The following is a 12,393-nucleotide window of genomic DNA, read 5'->3' on the forward strand; positions in this document are numbered from 1 at the left end:
CAACACGTTAAAACGCGCGGTGGTAAAACATAAAATGTGTATTTCTTGTGTTTAACTCGCTATAAATCCATTAATAACAACGTAAATATACTAAAAGTTATATTTTTTTGAAAGAGGAATTAATAAGCAACAAGATAACATATAAACCAATAAAATCGGATGAATAGTTTTTGCATAAGATTGAATTTACTACAGTAAGGGTCAAATACTCGATTCATCTCCTGTCAATATACACTCCGTGGAATAACAAAGCTTAAATTATGTCAATTATCGATACCTCATTTTTCATGCATTTATCGCACTTATATTCTTTAAATTACCATTAAATTCATAAAACATCCATCAAAATACTCTTTTCTAAATTGCCAGGGACGCTGCAGTATTCAGGGGAGGTAAGACACTTCTCCGTAAATAAGCGCTTTGTTTACCTGGGGCTCATAAGGGGGCATTCATAAATTAGATCGACGCATTAATAGACGTCCAATTAAGACGTTTATTGTTAAATTTAAGCTCTTTACTGCAGCCTAATTGCCACGAAAAACTGGCTTTTAGAAGGGGTGAGACATTCCTATGTCCACATTGTGTTTAGGAAAATATCGAAATATAATAAATGTAAATATGTTTGGTAATTTTACAAATGTGTGTTTATGAGTGTTTAATCTTCTTTTTTGTTACCTTCTTAATTGTTAGTTGTTGTTAATTTTAATAAATATTTAAGACACACATTACAATAATCTTCAAAATATATGAATAAACTTTCTTTTAAAAAAAACAACAACATTAGAATATGTCGCTCCTAGCTTAAGTATTCATGTGAGCAAATAACTATTTATCTACCCCATGTGAGCCCCCATTTGTGACGTCATGAAGACAGCTGGTCGAACTTAGGAGTGCTTCTCAGTGACGTATATCATGTGGGGTAATAGATAGTTTTTAACCGTTTACGACCATTTTGTTTGTTTATATTTCATTTTTTGACAGATTTTTTTTTAATCTAAATATTTGTTTGTCATAAAATGTAATCAAATATAAAACATAAAATCTGTTATTTTCACATATTTTACTCATATCTTTCCTGAGATCAATTAAAATATACAAACAAAACAACAACAAAATAGTATGACTTGACTCATAGCCTATATATAAGTATAGAATTGGTTCAATAATTACACAGATCTACAGTTTGTCAACCAGTTCCGGATAATCAGCAGTTCCGATTAATTTGTATTTAATTTTCCATAATGCCCCAAAAAAAACCAATGATAAGTGTCTTAGGTATACATTAGGTAAAGTCTCAATAAAAGGAATAAATTAACAAAGTTTTAGCAAGAAAGCTTTTGTATTATGCTTACAGGGGGGATAAATGCAGCAAACAGTTAACCGGAACTGATTGAATGAGTTATGTTTTGAAATGTGCATATGGATATAGAAGGCTTTATTATTTTCAAATAAACTTTTTGCTGATTGAAAACAAATGCCATGACAATGTTTTGAAATACTAATTCTGTAAGTTGAATGATTTTTAATAATTTTCCGAAGGGTGAACTTTAATTGGCTATTTTTTACAAAAAAATGCATATGCCGTCTGGCCAAACCTGTTATCATACAAAATAAATTTACCCTTTATTTTTAAATCTTCTTACATTGACACTAAATCCCGAAAGAAGTTATTGTAGTCAAAAGAATTAAGGTTTTTTGCCGGTTGATTCTAAACTGGTTGACTGCATGACTGTTTAATTATTTAAATATAGAACTAAAACAATGAAAACAAAACAAAACAAAGAAACAAAATTAATTGTATGACTAGACTCTCATTGCCTATATAAAACAAAATAGTATGAGTAGAGCTCTCATAGCTTATATAAAAGTATAAAATTGGTTCGCTCATTACACAGACAAACTTTGTTATTTTCACATATTCATTCATTGCACAAACAAAATCTGTTACTTTCACATATTTTACTCATACCTTTCCAGAGATCAATTTAAAAAAAATAGTATTACTAGACTCTCATAGCCTATATAAAAGTATAACATTTGTTCACTTATTACACAGACAAAATCTGTTAATTTCACATATTCACTCATTACAAAGACAAAATCTGTTATTTTCACATATTTTACTCATATATTTCCTGAGATCAATTAAAAAAGTATGACTAGACTCTCATAGCATATATAAAAGAATAAAATTGGTTCACTCATTACACAGACAAAATCTGTTATGACTATGTTCACATATTCACTCATTACAAAGACAAAATCTTTTATTTTGACATATTATACTCATATCCTTCGCGAGATCAATAAAAAAAAAGTATGACTAGAATCATGACTTGGGGGTCCTTCTTTGAATGGTGTTTTCCTTCCCTCCTTAACTATCAAGTTTTGTACAAAATCAAGAAATTCACACCGCTGAAGATTCATTCCACGCTTGGACATTTCTTTCAACCAAGTCGCCATTTTAGTTTTTATGCCCCCCTCAAAATTTATTTTGGGGGGGGGGGGCATATAGTCGCCGCATCGTCTGTCCGTCCGTGTGTCCGTCCGTGCACAATTTTTGTCCGGGCTATTTTTCAACTTATAAAGCACATTAAGCTTTAGGTGGGGCCATTTAGCTGTAAGATCTGGCTTTGGATCTGTTAAGCCCTGAAAGTAATGAATTTCAGAGTGAAGACCATAGCGCCTTTTCCAAGTCAAGTATCGGGCAGCTGTATGTCTTCAGAAATGCACATGTCTTCTTTAGCATGTCTATGATTGCTTTTAGTAAGATAGGCAATAAACCTAGAACCTTTAGACAAATGAGCACATGTAAATTCAGATTTCACTATTGCAGAGTCAGCCAGACCATGATTAAGCTTAAGGATTGTGCTGCGGATGCGGCCTGTACAGTTCTGGGAGAAAGTCACTGTCTTGGGCATTGCGGTCTGGTAAGCACTATTGATAGCCTCACACTTTTGGTCCAAGTACAATTTTAATATATGCTTTAAGCAGTACTTCATCAGATATTGTTATCTTAAGCTTACAGTTCTCTGGCAGATATAACTTCGATTTGTTCTGGCCAGAAGAACCCCGACATGCCAAACTATGCGTTAAGCAGTATTTTCCACAGCAACCCTTGTAGACAAAAAATAATACTTGAAATTACTTTTGGCATTTAATTTCCTTTATATTTCTTTTGTACGTTTTGTTTGCTCTTTTTAACTCAACCAATGAATCTATTGTGCATCTATTTATTTATGCATATACTGTGTGTATGTACATTTCTGTCACTTTTTTAAGAACGCGACTGAAATAAATTTATGGCACATGATTATTGTCAACCTTTAAATTGAAGCTTTATTCTTTGTAACTTAAGAATTATCACTTTATGCTAAGAATTATCACTTTATGTTTATATAATTATAACTTCATAAAGAATTAAACATCTAGGTGACAATTTCAGAAACCTTATTTTTTTCCGTTACCTCTATGCATGTTTTTACAGCCAGATAAGTTTCATAAAAACAGGTATACTGTGAAGGCAGTGGACCGTTAAACAAGCAATAACTGATTAATAGCACAAGTCTTTAACAATGGATTCCCAATGATCTAATTGGAATAAAGCAGATGATATGCCAATAAGTCTAATTTAGGCAGACGGTCTGGATAACTTCGCAGTAAATATTCCCCGACATGCCGTTTTGCAAGACATTATTTCATTGGTCAGTTTGATTTTGCTCTTATCAAACGCTTTGGGTCAAACAATGTATAACCGCAGTTACAAATATATCACTGCAGTGATAAATTTATTACATAAGTGACAAAATTGTCACTGCGGTGACAATTTTGATACCGCGGTGATATCTTTTTTTTAGCTGTTGGCTTATATGTACTTTTGACCCAAAGGGTATGTCATATATGTAAGTTATGCTTCTATTAGCTGAAGAAGTGTCCACAATTATCATACATTTGTATTCAATGTTGAATAAGTGCTGTTTTTTCCATATGTACCACTTTGCCGAAAGTGAACAGACAGTAAAACCAACCTACAAAAAAGGCCATGTCAAATTTACAAATGCGCATTTAACAAATGTGTGAACTTCTAACAGATACATGCATGACTGGCAGGAATTTCTTCTTTGGTCAGCACCTTTGCTGGGCATCCCAATGTTTTCATCTGTTGAGCACGAACACGCCCACCTTTGCTGTATCCATGTTCCTTAAATCATGAAAAAAGAGGGTGGCCATATAGTCTTGACGATAGACATTTTGTTCATTAGCCATTTGGGCTACTAGAATGGTGAAGACAAGAAGCATAGCAGCAAAATTACTAGCCTGAAGTAAATGTGTTAAAATATACACCCTGCTTATGGGTTTCATCTTTCAATATAAGATAATCTATTAAAAAGGAAAATTTTTATCCAGGGTATGTTAACTGTAAAGCCTATTGTAAAAACAATTACAACACAATATAACAAGGTAAGTATGCCCTTTTTAGCTTGACTATTATATATGAAATATATATAATGGAGCTATCCTACTCACCCCGGAGTCGGCGTTAGCGTAAGCGCGAGCGTGCAAATGTTAAAGTTTGCGTACCACCCCAAATATTTTCAATGTCCCTTGACATATTGCTTTCATATTTTGCATACTTCTTTACCAACATGACCCCAACCTATAAACAAGAGCAGGCAACTGTATCAAGCATTTTTTAAGAATTATGGCCCTTTTTTTACTTAGAATATGCATATTATTGATAAATCTATGTTAAAGTTTGTGTACCACCTCAAATATTTTCAATGTCCCTTAACATATTGCTTTCATATTTTGCAGGCTTCTTTACCAACATGACCCCAATCTATAAACAAGAGCAAACAACTGTATCAAGCATTTTGTAAGAATAATGGCCCTGTTTCCATTTACAATATGCATATTACTTAAGTTACATTGCCATAACTTCTTTATTTATGATCAGATTTTATTAATACTTTGACAAAACAACACTTACCTGAATACTACAATGGATTCCACCCAAACAATACCCCACACCCCAACCCAGAATCCCTGCCCCCCCCCCCCCCCCCCCCCCCCCCCTCCTCCCCAAATTATTATTTTTTCCTTTTTTTTTCAAGATCATCTAATAAATGACCACACCCCACATCACATTATACCCCCTTCTCAACCCCCCCTACCCCCCCCCCAAAAAAAAATAATTTTGTTTTCCTTTTTTATTTATTTACTTTATTTTTGAAGGACCGTCCAAACTTCCCACCCAAGTTATTGCTATTGAACTTGAAATAAAATCTATTTAGTTTGTTTCAGGTCTTTACAAATGTTCAATTGATTGTGGAAAATATACCTTAACTATTACCTTGACCTTATTGAATACTTTGAACAATAACCCCATGATGGCTTACGTTATACTGTCAAGCACTCGAATAGTCGAGGGCGCTGTCCTCTGACCGCTCTTGTTATACGCCCATTTTGAAAAAATGGGACGTATTATAGTTTCACCCTTGGCAGGCGGGTGGGCAGGCGGCGGTGGCCACAGCAGTGTCTGCTCACTAATTCAAATAGTTTTTATCCGATCTTCACCAAACTTAGTCAGAAGTTATATCTAGTCAATATCTAGGTAAAGTTCGAATATGGGTCATGCCAGGTCAATAACTAGGTCACGGGGTTACTTAGTGCATTTCAATGATTTAGCATGGTGTCTGCTCTCTAATTGAAGTATTTTTCACCTGATCTTCACCAAATTTGGTCAGAAGTTGTGTCTAAATAATATCTAGGGCAAGTTCGAATATGGGTCATGCCAGGTAAAAAACTAGTTCACGAAGTCACTTAGTGCATTTCAAGCATTTAGCATGGTGTCCTCTCTGTAATTGAAGAAGTTTTCATCCGATCTTCACCAAATTTGGTCAGAAGTTGTATCTAGACAATATCTAGGTCAGGTACGAATATGGGTCATTCCGGGTCAAAAACAAGGTCACAAGGTCACTAAGTGCATTAAAAGCATTTAGCATGGTGTCTGCTCTCTAATTGAAGTTGTTTTTCATCCAATCTTCACCAAATTTGATCAGAAGTTGTGTCTATATGATATCTAGGTAAAGTTCAAATATGGGTCATGCCGGGTCAAAAACTAGGTCACTAGGTCCCTTAGTGCATTACAAGCATTAAGCATGGTGTCCGCTCTGTAATTGAAGTAGTTTTCATCGGATCTTCACCAAATTTGGTCAGAAGTTTTATCTAGACAATATCTAGGTCAAGTTCGAATATGGGTCATTCCGGGTCAAAAATTTGGTCGCTGGGTCACTTTTTAAGGATTTAGCATGGTGTCCGCTCTCTAATTGAAGTAGTTTTCATCCGATCTTCACCATTTGGTCAGAAGTTGTGTCTAAATGATATCTAGGTCAAGAACAAATTAATATTGGTCATGCCGGGTCAAAAACTAGGTCACTAGGTCACTTATGTTCATTTTAAGTATTTAGCATGGTGTCCAAAACCTTGAAACGGGCGTATCTTGTGACAGTTTGGCACTCTTGTTTAAATCATAACTCTGAAACATGTGATAAACAACTTCTTTGTTCATCTCATCATCACTGTCATCCTGGAAATCCTCTTCATCAGAAACATCCTGTAAAACAAGCAACCTGGTGACAAGTGAAGGAATAGATGGCAATACTATATTCGTACATGTTGACTTGTTTATAATGTTGTGTTAAGCATATAGTCATTTGTTGACTTAAGATCAGTAGTGGGCAGTTTCTTGCCAGGCTTTGCTCCGTATGCAGCTACGTATTTAAGCAGACTCATCTTTGATTAAATTGAAGGTTAGAAACGAGTCCTCACATAATGCAGTCTAACGCGCGGAGGGACTTACAACTTTGGAAATGCACACACACAAGGTTACAAAATAAAACGATGTTTATTCCCGAAATGCAAGCCTTGGACCCTGACCTGCGTTTTTTTCTACATGCTGGAACTACTATGAAATCAACAGAAGTCAATAGAACATTTTATCGACAAAATAGCTTTCATTGTGATTTTTTAACCACAGCAATGTATGGTATTTTAATTATTAGCATTTATAACGAATTTTAAACATGGGTAAGAGATTTATTTTCTTCTTTGGGCCCTTTGTTGGTAGAGGTCAACTAGATGATGTTTCATGCCTTCATGCCAAATATCTATGGTCAAGCCATTTTCATTTCGGAGAAAAATATTTTTTTTTTAAGTTTTAACACTATAAACATGGGAACAGTTGAAAAGAATCTTGGTAGAAGTCATTTGGACTATCTTACATACCAAATATTTACCGGTATGTTTAAGGTTTCAGAGATTTTTTACATTTTACAATATACATATATGGGAAACACATTGGCCCACAGGTTGGGACTTTTTTTGACGCTATGAAAATAATTGCATCAATCTTGGTCGAGGAACACTAGACAATGATTTACTGGTATGCCAAATATTTATGCTCTAGACCTTGTGGTTAAAGAACAGAAGATTTTTGAAGTTTTACCACGTAATATATAGACGGAAGGACAGACCGACGGACAACGCCAAAACAATATCCATCCGCCTTCGCCAGGGGATAATAAAAAAAGTTGCTTCATGAAAATCTAAATATATTTGCACAACTTTGCTTCCGCTTATGTCAATAGTACAATACCTTTGGAGATCTTGAATTGTGGTTTGGTCGGTAATTTTTGCCATGATGACTAAAGTACACTTTAAATCCAAGGTTGATGAACGGTTTCCAATTCAGCCACTGTACCCTTTTCTTGTTGACAATATTTGAATAATGAGGTATATTGACTGCTGGCACCTTGAAACACAATTAAACGATATGTTTTTTCTAACTATTGTCATTTTGCATGTGAATAAATGAAGTATATTGACTACTGGCACCGTGAAACACAAAGCATGTGTTTTTTCTAATTCCTGTCACTTTGGATATGAATAAATGAAGTATATTGACTGCTGCCACCGTGAAACACAATTAAAGTATGCGTTCTTTCTAGCTCTTGTCATTTTGGATATGAATACATGAAGTATATTGAAGGGTGGTGACCTAAAAGGCAGTTAAAGCATGTGTTTTTAGCTCACCTGAGCACAACGTGCTCATGGTGAGCTTTTGTGATCGCCTTTTGTCGGTCGTCCGTCGTGCGGCGTCAACATTTGCCTTGTTCACTCTCTAGAGGCCACATTTATTGTCCAATCTTCATGAAATTTGGTCAAAAGATTGGTTTCAATGATATCTTGGATGAGTTCGAAAATGGTGACGTTTGCTTGAAAAACATGGCTGCCAAGGGGTGGGGCATTTTTCCTTACATGGCTATATAAGGCTATAGTAAAATCTTGTTAACACTCTAGAGGCCACATTTATAGTTTGATCTTCATGAAACTCGGTCAGAAGATTCATCCCAATAATATCTTGAAGAGTTCAAAAATGATGCCGGTTGGTTGAAAAACATGGCCACCATGGGGCGGGGCTATTTTCCTTTTATGGCTATAGTAAAAAATTGTTAACACTCTAGAGGTCACATTTATTTTCCGATCATCATGAAACTTGGTCAGAAGATTTGTCTAAATGATATCTTGGATGAGTTTGAAAATGGTTTTGGTTGCTTTTAAAACATGGCCACCAGGGGTGTGGGCATTTTTCCTTATATGGCTATATATGGCTATAGTAAAACCTTGTTAACACTCTAGAGGCCACATTTATTGTCCAATCTTCATGAAATTTGGTCTGAAGATTGGTCTCAATGATATCTTGGATGAGTTTGAAAATAATTATGTTTGCTTGAAACAAATGGCTTCCAAGGGGCGGGGCATTTTTCCTTATATGGCTATAGTAAAATCTTGTTAACACTCTTGAGGCCACATTTACTGTCCGATCTACATGAAACTTGGTCAGAAGATTCATCCCGATAATATCTTGGACAAGTTCAAAAATGATGCCTGTTTGTTGAAAAACATTGCTGCCAGGGGGCGGGGCATTTTTCCTTATATGGCTATAGTAAAACCTTGTTAACACTCTAGAGGCCACATTTATTTTCCGCTCTTCGTGAAACTTGGTCAGAAGATTTTCCCCAATAATATCTTGTTATCTCAGGTGAGCGACTTTGGACCTTTCAAGCCCTCTTGTTTCTAACTCTTGTCATTTTGGATATGAATACATGAAGTATATTGAAGGCTGGTGACATAAAACACAATTAAAGCATGTGTTTTTTCTAACTCTTGTCATTTTGGATATGAATGCATGAAGTATATTGAAGGCTGGTGACCTAAAACACAATTAAAGCATGTTGTTTTTCTAACTCTTGTCATTTTGGATATGAATACATGAAGTATATTGATGGCTGGTGACCTCAAACACAATTAAAGCATGTGTTTTTTCTAACTTTTGTCATTACGGATATGAATAAATGAAGGTTATGGAGGGCTGGTGACCTAAAACGCAAACAAAGCATGTGCTTTTTCTAACTCTTTTTGGATGTGAAAAAATGAAGTATTGACTGCTGCCACCTAGAAACACAATTAAACCATGTGTTTTTCTAGCTCTTGTCATTGTGCATGTGAATAAATGAAGTATTTTGAAGGCTGGTGACCTAAAACACAATTAAAGCATGTGTTTTTAGCTCAGCTGTTTTCGGAGAAAACCCAAGGTATAGTCATAGCCAGCTCGTTGTGTTGTGTCCGCCGTAGGCGTCATGCTTAAACCTTAACATTGGCTCTTAAATCAAAGTGCTTACACCTACAACTTTGCAACTTCATATGTAGCTGCACCTTGATGAGTTCTACGCGCCATACCCATTTTTGGGTCACTAGGTCAAAGTTTAAGGTCACTGTGACCTCTTTAAAAAAAATCTTCTGACAAGCTTTCATTTATTCAAAACTGCACCTTGAGCGAAGCGTTGGCACCCATTAATGCGGTGCTCTTGTTTCTAACTCTTGTCATTTTGGATATAAGTAAATGAAGTATATTGACTGCTCCAACAGTGAAACACAATTAAAGTGTGTGTTTTTTCTAGTTCTTAATTGTGAATGTTAATAAATGAAGTATATTGAAGGCTGGTGACCTAAAACACAATTAAAGCATGTGTTTTTTTTTATCTAAATCTTGACATTTTGGATATGAATAAATGAAGTATATTAACTGCTGCCACTGTGAAACACAAATTAAAGTAAATGATTTTTTCTAGCTAGCTCTTGTCATTGTGCATGTGAATAAATGAAGTATATTGAAGGCTGGTGACCCAAAACACAATTAAAGCATGTGTTTTTTTCTAACTCTTTTCATTTTACATGTTCATAAATGAAGTATATTGACTGCTGGCGTCTAGAAACACAATTAAAGCATTTATGCTTTTTGTTACTCTTGTCATTTTGCATGTGAATAAATGAAGTACATTGACTGCTGCCACCATGAAACACAATTAAAGTTTGTGCTTTTTCTAGCCTTGTCATTCATGTACATGTGAATAAATACAGAATATTTTTTAAAGCTAGTCAATTGTTCCATGTGTTGTTATCAGTTGAGTGGCTTGTGTGATGACGTATCTGATGAGAGGCGGAGCCTTGAGTGTGATACTAAATAGCGCAAGCCACAACACGGATACAAACACTTGTAACAATTGACTTGCATAATATTCACATAGTTGTGAATGTTCAGGTTGATAGTGCTAGATGAAATGTTTCCAGTGAACATCTGCAGTGTACGACTCTTTTAAAAAGAATTAGATGACAAAGTAATGTCCATTGGTTGTTGAACTTGGACATCGCTTTGTGTGATCGAGAAGGGATGATTGGATGGATTAACATGACTAGCAACTTTGGTTAGTTCCTTTTGACTATGGCATCTGTTACTGTTAGCATGTCCTGCCAAATGTAGTGCAGTGCTCACATTGTGGTGTTGACATCATCATCCGGCTTGATATATGATGCAAGGCTTGCCAAGTAGGGATGTCCCGTAACGACCATAATTGCTTGGTAGGAGTACCCCATATTGTGCAGATGAGATGATACAAAGGCCCGCAAACAGTGGTTTGTATACCTTTTGCTGGGATTTGCCTTTTGAGACAAATTTGACATGAAATTTCCCAAGGTGTTCACTCCAATTGTCTGTCACAATGCCATGTTGCATCTTTCTCTGTAGCCCTATGATTTGGTCGTTGGAAAAAATTCATTGCAGTTAGAATTTAATTTTGAAATGCACTTTCAAAGGATTTTGAGAGGGCAGTTTGGTCCCTTTTTCTTTCTCATCAACACCATGATGTATCTTATCTGCCTCATTGTATGCCATGCACAGATCACGGTGCCTAAAGCACAGATCACGGTGCCTATACCACGTGACTTTTTAAGATCTGTGTTGGGAGAATAAAGCGTGACCCAATTAACATTTTTAAGGATCTCTTTTTAAATATTTCACTATTTTTAATGGGATAAAGTGGAGAGCTCGCTCATTTGTAAGAGTTTTCTATAGATATCATGATCTTTTTAAACAAATAAGTATGTTTTCAGTTAAGTGCAACCACGCATTTGAACTGTTAGAAAAATGTCGGATCAGTGTGGGGACTTCATATTACAAACGCGCTGTTGCATTTTGCTGAAAAAATACTTATTACTTAAAAATACTTAAAAGACTGTAGCTGATAAACCACTAACTTCATAAAAAAAGCATTCACTTCTTTGTCGGTGGCTTCACTTTTCTCAAACACTTTATGTACAAATGCACTCTTCATTTCACCACTGTGCATTGACCTTAGTACATACTATTGAACAAGTCCATCATGCATATACCCTTCTCGAAAAAGTGAGCAAAACGTACGTTTAACATACATTTTGCGTGCGTTTAACGTGGCTTTATTGGCACTGCGTTTTATGTGCGCTTCTTCTTAACAAGTGAATTTTTACCAAATAAAAAACAAACAGGAACTGAGTCAAATGTGCGCTTTATGTGGGTTAAAGTGCGCTTTTAACTAGATAAGAAGAAAGTATGCTTATGACTGTGTAAAAATGTGCGCTTTAATGTGGGTAAAAACTGCGCTTTTAAGTGAGTTAATGTGTGCATTTGTATAAGTGTGTTTTTTGCTGCCAAATGTGCACTTTTTTTATTGTTAAAAACTGCGCTTTTAAGTGCGTTTAATGTGAGCTTTTATTAGTCAGTACTGATAAAAAGCGCACATTAAACAAACTTAAAGCGAAGTTTTAACCCACATAAAAGCACACATGTTGGTAAAATGTGCGCTTTTTGGCGAGTTTTAACTGCGCTTAAGTGAGTTAAATGTGCATTTTTTGTAAGTCAGTTCTTATAAAAAGAACACATTTAACTCGCTTATAACGCAGTTTTAACCCACATAAAACGAACATTTTACGTACATGAATGGCAGTCAAAAATGCACT

Source organism: Dreissena polymorpha, chromosome 2, assembly GCF_020536995.1.
Source record: "Dreissena polymorpha isolate Duluth1 chromosome 2, UMN_Dpol_1.0, whole genome shotgun sequence".
Taxonomy (NCBI): Eukaryota; Metazoa; Mollusca; class Bivalvia; order Myida; family Dreissenidae; genus Dreissena; species Dreissena polymorpha.